This window comes from Periplaneta americana, chromosome 15, assembly GCF_040183065.1.
Source record: "Periplaneta americana isolate PAMFEO1 chromosome 15, P.americana_PAMFEO1_priV1, whole genome shotgun sequence".
Lineage (NCBI taxonomy): Eukaryota > Metazoa > Arthropoda > Insecta > Blattodea > Blattidae > Periplaneta > Periplaneta americana.
This window is the reverse complement of record NC_091131.1, coordinates 174,207,107-174,224,342: the sequence shown is the minus strand read 5'-3', so window position 1 is coordinate 174,224,342 and position 17,236 is coordinate 174,207,107.

Sequence of the window (17,236 nt, the reverse complement as noted above, 5' to 3'; positions counted from 1 at the left end):
ACAATTCGTTCAATTATGTGATCTAACAATGACTATAAATCTATTTCGGCGAAATATTCTGTAACTTTCACGTTTTCTTTTGGTGGATAACATCTAATTTTGCTTCCCCGACAGTATTGTATGATGGGTATATATTACTGTACCTCTGTTTAGCTCCCATGCGTATATTACTATATTGGATTTTAGATAAATTATTGTCTATAAGAAATGACAAGCTTCTTCTGGAGAATACGGAATAGGTAATGGGTGGGAAGACTCGTATGCCTTTCTGTATCTAGTGGCTCTGCGAGGGGTAGTTTCGGTATTGTTCTTAATCATTTTTGCTGCATCCCTTTTACCAGAAGCTCGAGGTGAGATTTGAGCAGCCACTGTTAATTCTTATTGCGATCGGTCTTTAATTAAAGCTTCTAACCTTCTCTGTTTAGTTTTCATTTCTCTTTAGTCAAAGAGTTTTTTAGGCATTCCATGTTTAGAGATGAACGGAACTGGACTGGCCGTTTTAAAATTTTGGGATGTAGCTTTATAAACTTCATCAGAAAAATGTAGTTCTTTTTCTAGCGAATTGGAATTTATTGTTAGAAACCTAGTTTCATTCTATTACTTTTTGCCATTGCTCTTGAAATCTGCATTTGAAAATACTCAATGTCAACTTAATACAACGTAACACTTCAGAAGAAGAAGAAGAGTCCTCTATGTTTAGTTTAGATTCTACATAATGCACCAGTTGATTCTCACTCTGTGTTTTATCACTCAACACTTCTCGTAGCTCACGATGCGTTATAGGAGGTCGCGGCGAAAAGCGCGCCTCTCCAAATAAAATAAAATATCTAAGAATGGGGAAAATTTGGGCACATACTGAAACATTACCCTCAACCGTTATGAGATTCTGCACATTTTAGTATGAAAATCTAAACAGATACATTTGGATACATTTTTAAATTACTGTGTAAATTTAGAGGATAAGAATTTCACTCGCTGATTACATCAGCTTGTTAACACCTTCAATATAAATTACTGATGAAAAAATGAGAATTTTAACTATATTGATGTGCAAGTGCATATCTGTAGCTTTCTTTTCCATACAATAATGCACTGGTACCAAATTAACACACAACTAGCGACGAGACGGAACGCTCCCTCAAGGAAGTGCAGATTACGGTTATTATACAGAGTGTTCCGCTTATAAGTATAACAAAAGAAATAGCTATAACTTCTGAATTAATACAAGTATATAGTTGAAACCAACTGCTACAAAGAATGAAAACTGGGAATTTTTGTTACCTTATGTTCCATAAACCTCAACATGGCTTCCATTGGTGGCACGGGAAATATCCAACCGGTATTCAACCTCGACCCAAGTGTTATGAAGCATCTGTGGTGTAACATTGTTGACAGCAGCATAAATTCTTTCTTGTAAGTCTGCCAAATCACGTACTGGCGTCCTGTAGACCTGGTCCTTAACAAACCCCCACAGGAAAAAATCAGGTGGTGTTAGATCTGGTGATCTGGCAGGCCATGTGATGTACGGTGATCCTCTTCCGATCCATCTTGCAGGGAATTGTTCGTCTAAGAATGTGCGAACCATGTTGGCAAAGTGTGGTGGAGCCCCATCTTGCTGGAAAATTGCTCCATCTGGGAGTTGTGGCACAGCATACAGTTGCAACATATCCAGGTACGTGTTTGCAGTGACTGTCTTTTCAGCAAAGAAATAGGGACCAATGATTCTGTCACGCATGATCCCACACCAAACATTCCATTTAGCGGAATCCCGTTGGTGTTCAATTACGACACTTGGATTTTCCGACCCCCAGATGCGACAATTGTGTCGGTTTACTTTTCCACTGACGTGGAAGGTTGCCTCATCTGAGAAACAGACTCGAGTTAGAAATGTGTCGTCATCGTCCACTTTATCCAACATTGTTTCTGCAAAGCGTTTTCGTTCCAGTTTATCATTCGGCGTAATCATCTGATGAAGTTGCAGCTTGTACGCTCGCAAACGCAATCTTTTATGGAGCACTGTATGCACTGTTGTTGGTGGGATGTTCAACTGCACACTAGCCTGTCGAATGGATTTCCGCGGGCTTCTCTGAAATGCCTCGCGAATGCGTTCGACATTTTCGTCAGACACTTTACGCTTGGAATGTTTACCTGCATTAGACAACAAACTTCCTGTTTCTCTGAGCTGCCTATCCCATTTCATTATTGAGACGTACGTCGGTACAACTTCCCTCGGTCTAAGATTGTACTGACGGCGAAACAAGCGCTGTACACGAATTATGGATCTATGTTCTGCTAATGACAGCACACAAAAGGCTTTCTGCTGTGGCATCCACATGCTGACTGACTAAAGATACGATACGAATTCTCTTATTTAATGATCTGCGCATGCGTGAGTCTTCTAAAAATAAGTAACAACAATGGATTAAAACTTCCCAATTTCCTCTTTACAATGGTACCAATCTTAACCCATTTGCATGCATTGTTATGAAATTATAACTATTTCTTTTATTATACTTATAAGCGGAACACGGTGTATATAAACATGTCCGTTTATCTTTCGTCTCTAAGGTCGATTTTCTTAAGCTATGATTATCTGTTAACAGACTCAGAGGAAAAAAATGGGGAGTAAAGTAAGTTGAATTTTTATTTTTTTCCTGCTAGATTCGAATTCTGGCCCACTGTGCAGTGTTGAAATAATCTTCAGTTTTTCTTCTCTATAAGTGACAAATAGATTTGGTGAGTCTTGAAAGGTAAGTTTTATATAGCTGAATAATAAATAGCCTAGCCTACAATTTGTAGGTTAAAATTACGAGATGGCTGCTATTAGCAGTCAACAATGTCAACCAAAGAAATTCAGCGGTAAAGATGTTTCTATTCAACTGAATGACAATTCAATACATCAGAACAAGAGTTTAAGTAACAAAGATTCCGCAACAAATAATAAATTTTCATCGTAATTCAAAGATTATGAATCTAAAAGACACTCCTTCGAATCAAGTAACTTATTCTAAGGTACTTCAATCAATCCCTAGTAGAGACCAAGCTATTATTATTGAATACTATGTTTTAGCAGTCTGCAAACTTATGATCCTTCCAATATTCGATTCATATCCAGAATATCGAATGGCCGAATCTGTATATATTTAGCAAGTAAGAAAATTGTGGAATAACTTACAACAAAATATCAACGAATCATGATCAATAATGAATCATTACAACTTAGACCTTTTCTCACTAATTAAAGAGAGTAATCCTATCCAACGTGTGTCCTGTAATTCCACGTAGTTTAATTGAGGAAAGTTTACAACAATTTGATGTCAAACCAACGTCTCCAATTGAATATATTAAGGCTGGTATATCAACCTCAGTTTTCTTTTCTCGTTTACCTGTTTCTTGTCTCGTTTACCGGTTTCTTTTCTTGTTTATTAGTTTCTTTTCTTGTTTACTGGTTTCTTTCCTCTTTTGCCTCTTCCTTTTCTCGTTTACCGGATTCTTTTTTCGTTTGCCTCTTTCTTTTCTCGCTCGCCTGTTTCTTTTCTCGTTTACGGGTTTATTTCCTCTTTTACCGGTTTCTCTTATCGTTTACGGATTCTTTTTTCGTTTGTCTGTTTCTTTTCTCGTTTAACTGTTTCTTTTCTCGTTTATCCGTTCCTTTTCTCGTTTATAGGTTTATTTTCTCATTTACCGGTTTCTTTCCCTTTTGCCTGTTTCTTTTCTCGTTTCTGGTTCATTTTTTCGTTTACCTGTTTTTTTCTTGTTTACCTGTTTCTTTTCTCCTTTACAGGTTTCTTTTCTCGTTTATCCGTTTCTTTTCTCGTTCGCAGTCTTATTTCCTCGTTTACCGGTTTCTTTTCTCGTTTACCTGTTTCTTTTCTCGTTTCCCGGTTTCCTTTCTGGTTTACTGGTTTATTTTCTCGTTTACCGGTTTATTTTATCGTATACCTCTTTCTTTTCTCGTTTACCCTATTCTTTTCTAGTTTACTGGTTTATTTTCTCGTTTACTGCTTTCTTTTATCGTTTACATGTTTCTTTTCTCGTTTGACAGTGTCTTTTCTCGTTTACCGGTTTCTTTTCTAGTTTATCGGTTACTTTTCTCGTTTGCCTGCTTCTTTCTCGTTTACCTGTTTCTTTTCTCGTTTACAGATTTATTTTCTCCTTTACCGGTTTCTTTTCTCGTTTACTGGTTTATTTTCCCGTTTGCCGGTTTCTTTTCAAGTTTACTCCTTTCTTTTCTCGTTTACAATTTTATCTTTACGTTTGCCTGTTTCTTTTCTCGTTTACCTGTTTCTTTTCTCGTTTACCCATTTCTTTTATCGTTTACTGGTTTATTTTCTAGTTAACCAGTTTCTTTTCTCGTTTACATGTTTCTTTTCTCGTTTACCTTTTTCTCTTCTCGTTTACCCGTTTCTTTTCTCGTTTACTGCTTTTTTTCTCGTTACCGGTTTCTTTTCTCGTTTACCGGTTACTTTTTCGTCTACCATTTTTTTTCTCGTTTACGTGTTTCTTTTCTCGCTTACCCGTTACTTTCCTCGTTTACAGCTTTATTTTCTGTTTTACCGGTTTCTTTTCTCGTTTACATGTTCTTTTATCGTTTACCCGATCCTTTTCAAGTTTACTGGTTTATTTCCTCGTTTACGGGTTACCTTTCTCGTTTAACTATTTCTTTTCTCGCTTAGCCGTTTCTTTTCTCGTGTATAGGTTTATTTTCTCGTTTACCGGTTTCTTTTCTCGTTTGCCAGTTTTTTTCTCGTTTACCAGCTTCCTTTCTCGTTTACCTGTTTCTTTTCTCGTTTACTGGTTTATTTTCTCTTTTACTGGTTTCTGTCCACGTTTACCTGTTTCTTTTCTCGTTTACCCAATTCTTTTCTAGGTTACAGTTTTTTCTTTCTCGTTTACTGGTTTCTTTTCTCGTTTATCAGTTCCTTTTCTCGTTTACTGGTTTATTTTCTCGTTTACTGGTTTCTTTTCTCGTTACCCGTTTCCTTTCTCCTTTACAGGTTTCTTTTCTCGTTTACCAGCTTCCTTTCTCGTTTACCTGTTTCTTTTCTCGTTTTCCTTTTCTTTTCTCGTTTACTGGTTTATTTTCTCCTTTACTGGTTTCTGTCCTCGTTTACCTCTTCCTTTTCTCGTTTACCCGCTACTTTTCTCGTTTACAGTTTTTTCTTTCTCATTTACTGCTTTCTTTTCTCGTTAACCAGTTCCTTTTCTCGTTTACTGGTTTATTTTCTCGGTTACTGGTTTCTTTTCTCGTTTACCCGTTTCTTTTCTCGTTTACTGTCTTATTTTCTCGTTTATTAGTTTCTTTCCTCGTTTGCCTGTTTTTTTCTCGTTTACGGGTTTCCTTTTTGTTTGCCTGTATCTTTTTTCGTTTACATGTTTATTTTCTCATTTACAGGTTTCTTTTTCGTTTACCTTTTTCTTTTTGTGTATACCCATTCCTGTTCTCGTTTACCCTTTTCTGTTCTCTTTTACCGGTTTCTTTCAACGTTTGCCTCTTTCTTTTCTCCTTTACCAGTTTCTTTTCTCGTTTACAGGATTATTTTCTCGTTTACCGGTTTCTTTTCTCGTTTATCTGTTTCTTTTTCGTTTACCCGTTTCTTATCTCGTTTACTGGCTTATTTTCTGGTTTACTGGTTTATTTTCTCGGTTTCTGGATTCTCTTCTCGTTTACTGGTTTATTTTCTCGTTTTCTGGATTCTCTTCTCGTTTACTGGTTTATTTTCTCGTTTTCTGGATTCTCTTCTCGTTTACTGGTTTATTCTCTTGTATACCCGTTACGTTTCTCGTTTACTTGTTTATTTTCTCGTCTACCGCTTTCTTTGCTTAGTTATTTAAAGATCTGGAGATAATTGCTTAATTACGCACTTATTACAGAAAATGCTAATGAACTACGTTCGAAAATGTATTAAAATTGATCGGTATTAGACCAGTTTTAAACGAGAAAAAAAAAACAATAAACGAGAAAAGAAACGGGTAAACGTCAAAAGGAACATGTAAAAGAGAAAACAAACCGGTAAACGAAAATATAAACCATTAAACGCTAAAGGAAAAGGGTAAACCAGGAAAGTAACCGGTAAAGGAGAAAAGAAACCAGTAAACGAGAAGAGAAACGGGTAAACGAGAATAGAAACAGATAAACCGGAAAAGTAGCCAGTAAACGAGAAAATAAACCAGTAAACAAGAAAAGAAACGGGCAACCAAGAAAAGAAACAGGTAAGCGAGAAAGGAAACGGGTAAACTAGAAAAGTAACCGGTAAAGGAGAAAAGAAACCAGTAAACGAGAAAGGAACCGGGTAAACGATAAAGGAAACCAGTAAACGGAAAAATAAACCAGTTGACGAGAAAATAAACCAGTAAATGAGAAAAGAACCGCGTAAAGGAGGAAAGAAACTGGTAAACGAGAAAAGAAACGTGTAAACGAGAAAATAAACTATTAATCGAGAAAAGAAACGGATAAACGATAAACGAAAGAGGTAAACGAGAAAAGATACCAGTAAATGATAAAATAAACCAGTAAACGAGAAAAGAAACGGGTAAGCGAGAAAAGAAACCAGTAAACGGGAAAATAAACCAGTAAACGAGATAAGAAACGGGTAAACGAGAAAATAAACCAGTAAACGAGAAAAGAAACCAGTAAACGAAAAAAGAAACAGATAAACGATAAAGGAAACCAGTAAACGGAAAAATAAACCTGTAAAGGAGAAATGAAACAGGTAAACGAGAAAAGAAACCAGGGATCGAGAAAAGAAATAGGTAAACGCGAAAAAATCTGATAAACGAGAAAAGAAACAGACAAACGAGAAAATAAAGCAGTAAACGAGAAAATAAACCAGTCAACCAAAAAAGAAACGCGTAAATGAGAAAAGAAACCAGTAAACGAGAAAATAAAACAGTAAACGAGAAAAAAAAGGTAAACGAGAAAAGAAACAGGTAAACGAGAGAAGAGACTGGTAGACGAAAAAGGAAAAGGTAAACGAGAATAGAAACAGGTGAACGAGAAGAGAAACCAGTAAACGAGAAGAGAAACCATGGTTGGCTCTCATTCCATGGTTGGCTCTAGAAGTGCTTCGTCTGCTCTCTGTAAGTGGAGTTAAATGCAGTGTTTGTAGTAACGTTTTCTATAGCAGCTGTGCAAAATTAATTAATAACGTTATTTCGATTGATGAAAATACTGTGAAGTGTTGTGTTAATGACAGTGAACTGTTTAAGACTGATAGTCCCGAAGGTATGCTATACGATGCTCTTACTGAAATTGCAGATAAAAACAATAAGTTTGACATGAAATTAATCCAATATATTCTGAATCAGAAGGACTTCATAATTAGTGAATTATGGGAAAGAATTGACATACTTAAGAAACATGTGAATCTGTTAAACATTCATTATCAGGCTACTTCTAATGTAAACAATAATGGTTATGAACACTTCGACACTGCGGAAAGACACGATCCTAGATTATTGACGTTGCAAGAATCATCTGACACCTTCTATCGGAAATGTAAGTGGAACAATTAGTAAGGCTGATAATAAAGTGAATCTTGGTGTGCTCGCTCCTGAACATTCCGTAAAGAAGCTAGAAGAAAAGAATCCAGCCCAAGAACCGTCAAGTGGAGTACATAGGTTCGAAACAACAAACGTGGTCCGAGGTTGTTCGTAAAAAGACGAAAAGAATTACCGTTATTGGTAAAAAAGCTAATAATGATGCTTCAGTTTCCAAATTGCATGGTGTTCCCAAGTACGTTCCACTTCATGTGTATCGTCTAGCTCCTGAGACCAAAACTGACGAAGTGATTGAATTTATTAAGCCCAGTTTCCCTGAAGTTAAAGTAGAAAAACTGACGTCAAGACATCCGGAACTATATTCTTCCTTTAAGGTCGATATATATGCAGAAAACATAGATTATGCCCTGGACTCATTGATTTGGCCTGAAAACTCTTGTATAAGACGTTTTTTATGTTCAAAGACAAAAGAAAACTCAGATCGGAACCAGAACGGATAAATAATTATTCTGTATTAAATGATAATACTTTAAATAGGCGACTGGTTAGTGATCCAGATTGCCTAATAACAATAGAATTGAACAAAAATCTAAAGTTTTTAAAATATTTGTTATGAATGTGCGTAATAAGATGGAGATTTTGAATGCTTATTTATATCTCTTAAATTTTAGTATAATTTGTCTTTGTGAACACTGGCTGCTTCAGGATGAAATTGAGTTTACTGTTTTAGATGGCTTCACTGTTGCAAATTCATTCTCAAGAACTGCATTAAAAAATGGAGGCACTATTATATATTTCAAAAATTAATTATCATACAAAGCTATTAATTTATCTGATTATTGTGATGAATTACACTTTGAAGCCTCTGGTGTTTATATTGAACGTATCGAATTAATAATTATTAATATCTATAGATCACCTAGTGGATCACTTGATATATTTTATGAGAAGTTAGACAATCTTTTAAATTATTTAACTAAGATTAACTGCAAGTTTTTAATTTTTAGTGATTTTAATATAAATTTTATGAATAATTCAAAGGAAAATAAATACCTATGTAATTTATTTAGAATGTGTGATGGTCATAGAACTGTTTTTGAACCAACCAGAGATGAGTCATGTTTAGATAATATGTTTACTAGTCTACAGTCGCATTTGTATAATGTCAAGGTCACCGATCCTGGATTCTCCGATCACAAAGCAATTGTTTGCGAAGTTATCGAGTATAATAGGAATTTAAACTTGGATCAGAATACAACTATACCTGTTAGGAAAATCACTAATGTTAATATGTATGCTTTTTTAAATGAATTATCCATTACCACTTGGTATAATATTATTGGCAATCATTCTCAACCACAAGATAATTTGTTTGATATATTTTTTGCGGAGTTTATGGAACTCTTTAATAATTTTTTTCCATTGAAATTGATTAGATTTACAGGAAACCATGAACATAAAGTTTATTGGTATAATAATGAACTACAGAATATGAAAAAAAAGTTATGTGTCTCCATATATTGGCTAATAGTACTAAAGATCCCATAATATTCCAAACTTATAAAAAGTGTAATAAAGAATATAAATATGCCATTAGGAAAGCTAAGTTGGATGCTAATGTCAGACTTATTGAAGTTTCTAATAATAAATGTAGAACAGCATGGTCCTTAATTAAATCGAAAGCCACTCAACGTAAAAAGAATAAGGCGGTTGTTACGTGTGATGAATTTAGTGAGTATCTGTCCAATCTTCCTGAGAATATAAAATTCTCAGCTGGAACTATCTGATACTTCAGCGAGTGAATTATTGTCGAACTTTAATAAGCCCAACTTGGTTTTCAAATGGAAATTTATTTCTACAAATGATGTTCTAAAAATTGTTTCGTCCATGAAAAACACAAGTAGTAAAGATTATTATGATATTTCTAATAAGTTTATGAAACAAATCATTCAATGCATCGTAGGTCCACTAACTGCATGTATTAATGATTGTCTTAGCACTGGCGTATTTCCGGATGCTTTAAAGATTTCCAAGGTAATTCCCATTTTTAAGAAGGGCAACGATACGGAACCCAGCAGCTATAGGCTAAAATATTTGAAACTGTAATAAAGAATCAAATTTGTGAATACTTTGAATCTAATAACATGTTTTCTAAATCTCAATATGGATTCAGATCTAATTCTAATGCAACCAAAGCTTTTATTAGTTTTATTAGTTATATTTTGGATGGTCTTGAGGGCCATATATTCAGTTCTGCTACATTTTGTGATTTAAGTAAGGCTTTTGACTGTGTTTCGCATGATGTTATAATAGAAAAATTACAATATTATGGTATTAGAGGTAATGAATTAAAATTATTTGTGTCTTATTTTAGTAACCGTCAGCAGTGTGTCTTCATTGATGGCGATAAATCTAAGCTCATGAATGTAAAATATGGTGTGCCTCAAGGATCAGTGTTGGGTCCTATCCTATTTTTAATAATGATTAATGATTTGATGTGCAATGTCTCTGCTTATTCTGTGGTATTCGCTGATGACGCCACTTTCTTGACAAGTCATAGTGATATTAATGAATTGAAAACTCCTAGTAATTCCGTTTTTAATAAAGCCAAGAAATGGTTTAGTTCTAATAAATTTCTTTTAAATGAAAGTAAAACTGCATCTTTGTTGTTTAGTAGTACAGTCATGGAAAATAATAATTTTAAACTTCTTGGTATTACTGTGGACAGCACACTTACTTGGGCAGACCATGTTGAGTCTGTTTGTAAAAAATTGTCAAGAGTAATATTTCTTCTGCGAAATTTGAAAACGTATGTTCCGAAGAATTACATTAGAGTTGTCTATTTTTCTTATTTTCATAGTATACTTTCTTATGGACTACTTTTATGGGGTAATAGTTCTCATACTAATAAGGTACTTATGTTACAAAAAAAGCTATTAGAATTATAATTAATTCATCAATGAAGACACACTGCAGACCGTTATTTGTAAATTAAAAAATTATGACTGTAACATCACTGTATATTTATCAAGCCCTAAATTTCGTTAAAGAAAATTCATACATGTTGACACATAGGAATGATGTTCATATATACAACACAAGAAACCGTGACTTTTTTGACATACCTAAGTGTAGGCTGACTAAAACAATCAATAATTATTTTATTATGTCGTTAAAAATAGCAAATAAAATTCCGAGATATCTTTTTGATCTGGAAAGGAAGTCTTTTAACAGACTTGTCTCTGGTTGGTTAATCAACAAACCATTTTATGAAATTAATGAGTATTTAAACTCAACGTCGTTAAGAGATTATTATTAATTTTATTGTTTTGTTTTCTATTACTGACTTTGTCAATTGCACAATGATGTGTGCTCTGACTATACAATACTGAATATACTGAAAACAAACATGTAAACGAGAAAACAAACCAGTAAAAGGGAAAACAAACAGGAACACGAGAAAATAAACCAGCAAACGAGAAAAGAATCGACTAACGGAAAATAAACCAGTAAATGAGAAAAGAAACGGGTAAACAAGGAAAGAAACAGATAAACGAGAAAAGAAACCAGTAGAAGAGAAAATAAGACAGTAAACGAGAAAAGTAAACGGGTAAACGAGAAAAGTAACCGGTAAACAAGAAAAGTAACCGGTAAACGAGAAAATAAACAGGCAAACGAGAAAAGAAAGCGGTAAACGAGAAAATAAACCGGTAAATAAGAAAGAAAATAAAGCTGTAAACGAGAAAAGAAACGGGTAAACGATAAAAGAAACCGGTAAACGAGAAAATTATCCATTAAACGAGAAAATAAACCAATAAACGAGAAAATAAACGGGTAATAGAGAAAAGAAACAGGTAAACAAAAAAATAATCTAGTAAGCGAGGAAAGAAACCAGTATAAGAGAAAAGAAACGGGTAAACGACAAAAACAGATAAACGAGAAAAGAAACCTGTTAACGAGAAAATAAACCAGTAAACGAGAAAAGAAATGTGTAAAGGAGAAAAGAATCCAGTAAACGAGAAAAGAAACAGGTAAACGAGAATACAAACCTGTTAACGAGAAAATAAACCAGCAAACGAGAAAAGAAACGGGTAAACGAGAAGAGAAACAGGTAAACGAGAAAAGAAACTTGTTAACGAGAAAATAAACGGGTAAACGAGAGAAGAAACCGGTAAACGAGAAAACAAACAGGTAAACAAAAAAAACGGCTAACATAAAAATAAATCAGTAAACGAGAATAGAAACCGGTAAACGAGAAAAGAAAAAGGCAAACGAGTATAGTAACCGGTAAACGAGAAAAGAAACCGGTAAACGAGAAAAGAAAGCAGTAAACGAGAAAAGAAACCAGTAAACGAGAAAATAAACCAGTAAATGAGAAAATAAACTAGCAAGCGAGAAAAGAAACGGTTAAACGAGAAAAGGAACAGGTAAACGAGAAAAGAAACCGGTAAACGACAAAATAAACTGTAAACGAGAAAAAGAAACCGATAAACGAGAAAAGAATCAGGTAAACCAGAAACTACACTAGTAAACGAGAAAAGAAACCGTTAAACGAGAAAAGAAACCGGTAAAGGAGAAAAGAAATCGGTAAACGCGAAAAGAAGCTGGTAAACGAGAAAATAAACCGGTAAACGAGAAAAGAAACGGGAAAACGAGAAAAGAAACCGGTTAACGAGAAAAGAAACAGGCAAACGAGAAAATAAGCCAGTAAACGAGAAAAGAAAACGTTAAACGAGAAAATAAACTGGTAAACGAGAAAAGAAACCAGTAAACGAGAAAATAAACGAGTAAACGTAAAAATTAACCAGTAAACGAGAAAAGAAACAGGTAAATGAGAAAAGAAACCGGTAAACGAGAAAAGAAACAGGTAAACAAGAATAGAAACCAGTAAACGAATAAATAACCAGCAAACGAGAAAAGAAACGGGTAAACGAGAAAAGACACCAGTAAACGAGAAAATAAACCTGTAAACAAGAAAAGAGACGGGTAAACAAGGAAAGAAACAGATAAACGAGAAAAGAAACCAGTAAAAGAGAAAATAAGACAGTAAACGAGACAAATAACGGGTAAACGAGAAAAGTAACCGGTAAACGAGAAAAGTAACCGGTAAACGAGAAAATAAACAGGCAAACGAGAAAAGAAAGCGGTAAACGAGAAAATTATCCAGTAAACGAGAAAATAAACCAATAAACGAGAAAATAAACGGGTAATAGAGAAAAGAAACAGGTAAACAAAAAATAATCTAGTAAACGAGGAAAGAAACCAGTAAAAGAAAAAAGAAACGGGTAAACGACAAAAACAGATAAACGAGAAAAGAAACCTGTTAACGAGAAAATAAACCAGTAAGCGAGAAAAGAAATGGGTAAAGGAGAAAAGAATCCAGTAAACGAGAAAAGAAACAGGTAAACGAGAAAACAAACCTGTTAACGAGAAAATAAACCAGTAAACGAGAAAATTAACGGGTAAACGAGAAGAGAAACAGGTAAACGAGAAAAGAAACTTGTTAACGAGAAAATAAACGGGTAAACGAGAGAAGAAACCGGTAAACGAGAAAACAAACAGGTAAACAAAAAAAACGGTTAACGTAAAAATAAATCAGTAAACGAGAATAGAAACCGGTAAACGAGAAAAGAAAAAGGCAAACGAGAAAAGAAAGCAGTAAACGAGAAAAGAAACCGGTAAACTAGAAAACAAACCAGTAAACGAGAAAATAAACAAGCAAACGAGAAAAGGATCTGTTAAACGAGAAAAGGGAAAATGTAAACGAGAAAAGAAACAGTCAAGAGAGAAGAAAGTGGTAAACTAGAAAAGAAAACAGTAAACTAGAAAAGAAACCAGTAAACGAGAAAATAAACCAGTAAATGAGAAAATAAACTAGCAAGCGAGAAAAGAAACGGTTAAACGAGAAAAGGAACAGGTAAACGAGAAAAGAAACCGGTAAACGAGAAAAGGAACTGGGAAACGAGAAAATAAACTGTAAACGAGAAAAAGAAACCGATAAACGAGAAAAGAATCAGGTAAACCGGAAACTACACTAGTAAACGAGAAAAGAAACCGGTAAACAAGAAAAGAAACCGGTAAACGAGAAAAGAAATCGGTAAACGAGAAACGAAGTTGGTAAACGAGAAAATAAACGGGTAAACGAGAAAAGAAACGGGAAAACGAGAAAAGAAACCGGTTAACGAGAAAAGAAACAGGCAAACGAGAAAATAAGCCAGTAAACGAGAAAAGAAACCGTTAAACGAGAAAATAAACTGGTAAACGAGAAAAGAAACCAGTAAACGAGAAAAGAAATTGGTAAGCGAGAAAACAAACCGGCAAACGACAAAAGAAACCAGTAAACGAGAAAGTAAACTGGTGAACGAGAACAGAAACAGACAAACGAGAAAAGAATCCGTTAAACGAGAAAAGAAATTGGTAAGCGAGAAAACAAACCGGCGAACGACAAAATAAACCAGTAAACGAGAAACGAAACGGGTAAACTAAAAAGAAACCGGTAAACGAGAAAAGAAACCGGCAAACGAGAAAATAAATCTGTGAACTAGAAAAGAAACGTGTAAACGAGAAAAGAAACCACTAACGAGAAAAGAAACGGATATACGAGAAAAGGAACAGGCAAACCAGAAAAGAAACATTCAAATGTGAAAAGAAACCGGTAAACGAGAAAAGAAACCGGTAAACGAGGAAATAAACCAGTAAACGAGAAAAGAAATGGGTAAACGAGAAAAGAACCCGGTAAAAGTGAAAGGAAACGGGTAAACGAGAAATGAAACAGGCAAACGAGAAAAGAATCCGTTAAACGAGAAAGGAAACCGGTAAACGATAAAATAAACCTGTAAACGAGAAAAGAAAAGGGTAAACAAAAAAATAAATCATTAAGCGTGAAAAGAAACGGGTAAACGAGAAAATAAACCTGTAAACGAGAAAAGAAACGGGTAAACAAAATATTAATCAGTAAGCGAGAAAGGAAAGCGGTAAACGAGAAAAGCAACTGGTAAACAAAAAATTAAATCAGTAAGCGAGAAAAGAGACAGGTAAACGAGAAAATAAACCAGAAAGCGAGAAAATAAACCAGTAAACGAGAAAAGAAACAGGTAAACTAGAAAATAAAGTCCGTAAAAGCTGGTTCATAACGAGAACAAGGACGGAAATATTGTTAAAATAAAGGTATTTAAACGTGAGCATTCACAATTTCTCTACTATGAATGCTCAGATTTAAATACATTTCTTTTAACATTATTTTCGTTCTCGTTCTCATTGCCGTTTCCTTTCCTGGTTTATTGTGAACTAGCCTTAAACGAGAAGATAAATAGAATTTACCGTCACTTACGGAGCTTATTTCCGAAAACATTCTGAGCAAAAAATGTCATATAAACATTTTTGTCCTAATCTCAATATTTTCAGAGTTATACGAATTTGAAATTGTTTGTAAATTACCTTTTTCTTTAGTTTGAAAGCCAAAAAAAATATTACAAATAGAGATTGAAGTATTCAGAAGCGTCATTTCTTTAATTGGTTAGTGTTCTGAAACTAAAAAGTGTTGCTAATTGCTTTGTACAGATTTTGTTTTTCAATTTTTAATTAAAATTGTCATCATTCTTACGCACTTATCACAAAAATTGTTACAAGACATACGACTTTTGTAACTGATTCTTTACAGTTTAATTATGCATCCTAATGTACAATCTTAAAGCATGTACAAGAGTGGCGTGATTTGTAACAATTGTTGTGATGAATAAGTAAGAAAATGTAATTTTGTAGTTAAAAATCGAGACAAAATTATCTACATAGCAACTACGGTATGGAATTCACAACTCATTTTTAGGTTCAGAATATTAGTTAATTAAAGAAATGATAGTTCTGAATAGTTCATTCTCTCAAGAATACCCTAAAACTCAAGAATAATGGTATTTTACAAACAACTTCAAATTACTGTAATTCTGAAAATACTGAGATTAGGACAAATGTTTATATGACAATAGCTGAAAGCACCCGGCGTTGCCCGGGTTGTCCTTTTCGCTTCTTTTTTTTTTTTTCCTTAATTAAACTGGTTGTTAGACTGTTCGGAAATCTCAGAAACTCAACTATAGACAATCAAAATGAATTCTCTTGAATAATCTTTCCTCGTCCATAAATATCAATCTTTACACAGCGTCACTAACATGAATTAATGAACTTCTTAGCTAAATGCCTCAAAGGATTAACTCAATTTAAAACAACTTCAGATCAGGCAACGAATCAGGTGGGGTATGATGATAGAGACTGGATTAATCTTGCACAGGATAGGGACCGCTGGCGGGCTTATGTGAGGGCGGCAATGAACCTTCGGGTTCCTTAAAAGCCATTTGTAAGTAAGTATATGATGTTCAATTAATTACTGTAATCGATTTCATTCATCCGGATGTTTATTAATCTATTAATTAAACTGCTAACATCAGCTATTTTATGTTGAACGGGGGATTGGGGCATATTGGAATCAAATGGATACTTTGAGTTGGTCTTGTTTATACGGGCAGTGTTTCTCAAACTTTTTTGAAATGGGACCACTTTTTAAAGTCAGAATAGTTCCGCGGACCACCTTACTCTTGTTCCCTTCGAACGCAAATTTATCATTTTCGTAGCATATTTTAAAAACAGTACATTTATATTTTAAGATTGAATTAAGGTTCGGTACTTCGGTCCCCTGATATGAATTCGGGTAGTCCTGGCTGGATTACAGGCGCGGCGCCAGATGTACAGGGAAAAGATGGCGAGAAACACCACGTATATAGTCCTTTAAATCCCTCTTTTGTTGCTAAGAATAGAGTCGGAAGTCGATAGACGGGTAGGGTAATGAATATCATAATAAAATATCAGTACTGAGAGAAAAAGTGAAATTTGATTGTCATGTGTCATTTCCAAACTCTGAGATTTTAAGCTATAGTGTGATACACAATTCGTTTGAATTATATTTTGCTTCTGTCTTTTTGAAGGACCACAAGGGGAGACCTCGAGGACCACAGGTGGTCCGCGGACCATAGTTTGAGAAACGCTGCATTAGAATTATGAATTTGTTTTACTTTTTGCAAAATAATTTATTTCCTGTATCATAATTCAATGAACTTTCGCCAAAAAATAATGAAATAGGTTTTAATTCTGTTTAGTTATTTAAAAAAAGTCACCTCCAACACCAATGTTCTAAAATCGTATACAGGGTGTAGAGGTATAAGTGCCATTGTTTTAACTGATGATTATTCATGTCATAAGGAAGAAAAATTGTCCTCACAATTGCTTTCTAATTGCAATATTTATTATTAAAGTTTACAATATGCAACGTTTGACCAGGCCAGCTGTTGTTACAGCAGCAAATACAAACTTTCAATCTCATTAATAGAACATTATAGTAAATTTGCATTTTATTTATCAATATTGCTCCATTTCTTATTGCACGTCTAAAATATAAACAACAATCGTTTACTGATTAAAATCACAGGAACTTGTTTTTTCTAGTGCAACATTTTAATCTCTCCCGCTTCCGTAAAGTAATAACATTTTAAATAAACTTAAAGTTTGCAGTTTGTCATATTTGAAGACATGACACTTGATGAAAAATCACTTCTTACAGATAAACCATTCATAATTGGTTGTCCAAGTTCAGTTTATTTTCGTATCAATACGAACTCGTTAAATTACATTTGAAAATTGTACATACCGATTTATATCAGATATTCCACGATTCATCGTCATTTTGAAGGCA